The sequence below is a fragment of the Oratosquilla oratoria genome, unplaced genomic scaffold (assembly GCF_046742065.1).
Source record: "Oratosquilla oratoria isolate Oo_2021 unplaced genomic scaffold, ASM4674206v1 SCAFFOLD309, whole genome shotgun sequence".
Classification (NCBI taxonomy): Eukaryota; Metazoa; Arthropoda; class Malacostraca; order Stomatopoda; family Squillidae; genus Oratosquilla; species Oratosquilla oratoria.
This window is the reverse complement of record NW_027467659.1, coordinates 58,692-60,000: the sequence shown is the minus strand read 5'-3', so window position 1 is coordinate 60,000 and position 1,309 is coordinate 58,692.

The following is a 1,309-nucleotide window of genomic DNA, read 5'->3' as shown; positions in this document are numbered from 1 at the left end:
ATAATTTTTCTCCTCTAACTCCGTCTCCATCTCTTCTTCCTTCTCCATCTCCTCCTCCTCTTCATCATCATTATCATCATCATCTTCCTCCTCCATCTCCCCCTCCATCTCTTCCATTCTTCACTCAGTGTCTCCCTTCTCTTGGCAAAACCCGCCCAAGCTGCTCCGCCAATTAATCTAATGTGGTCCTCCAACCCCCACCCCCCCACCCCCGTCACCGAGGAGGACCTGACGACCTCAATTCGACCTCCCCCTTTAATCCTTCACTTAAACACACACACACACACACACACACACACACACACACACACACACACACACACACACACACACACACACACACACACACACACACACACACACACACACACACACACACACACACACACACACACACACACACACACACACACACACACACACACACGCACGCATACCTCGTTGCGCAGTGGTTAGAGTTCCCGGCTGCCACTAGGGCGGTCCGGGTTCAAATCCCACCCAGGGCTGAAATAATTTCAGTATCTCTGCGCTGCGAGTCGTTACTGCAACTCTCGTGGTCAGGGAGTTGGGGTTGTGTGTGCGTATTAGGTCATATCAGTACCCATAGATCGGTCATATATGAGCTCTCTTCCGGGAGGGTAATAGTTGTCGATCACGAGTCCAACACGTGATCCAAGGCCATGGTGGTGAATCGCGCACACACACACACACACACACACACACACACACACACACACACACACACACACACACACACACACACACACACACACACACACACACACACACACACACACACACACACGTGGAATAGCTCAGAAGGTGATATAGCCCAATCTCAAACAAAACATGAATTCAAATTCAAGTATGATAATTGGAAAGCAAGGATGTAGATTAAGTTGAAACTGTGCATTAAGTTGAGGCTAGGTAGGCTGAAAACGGGACCCGACGAGCGTTGTTCCTTTCCTGTATACTACAATTAGGTAAATGCAGTTAGGCAAATACACACACACACACACACATACACACACACACACACACACACACACACACACACACACACACACACACACACACACACACACACACACACACACACACACACACACACACACACACACACACACGACTAGGTGGTGCACTTAATAGAGTACTGGACTGTCAGCACGGAGGTGCATCAGCACCTGGTTCGAATCCTGCCCAGGGCCGAAATTATTTCGGTATCGCTGCGCTTCGGGTTGTTACTCCGACTCTGGTGGGCGGGGATTTGTGTGTGTGTGTGTGTGTGTGTGTGTGTGTGTGTGTGTGT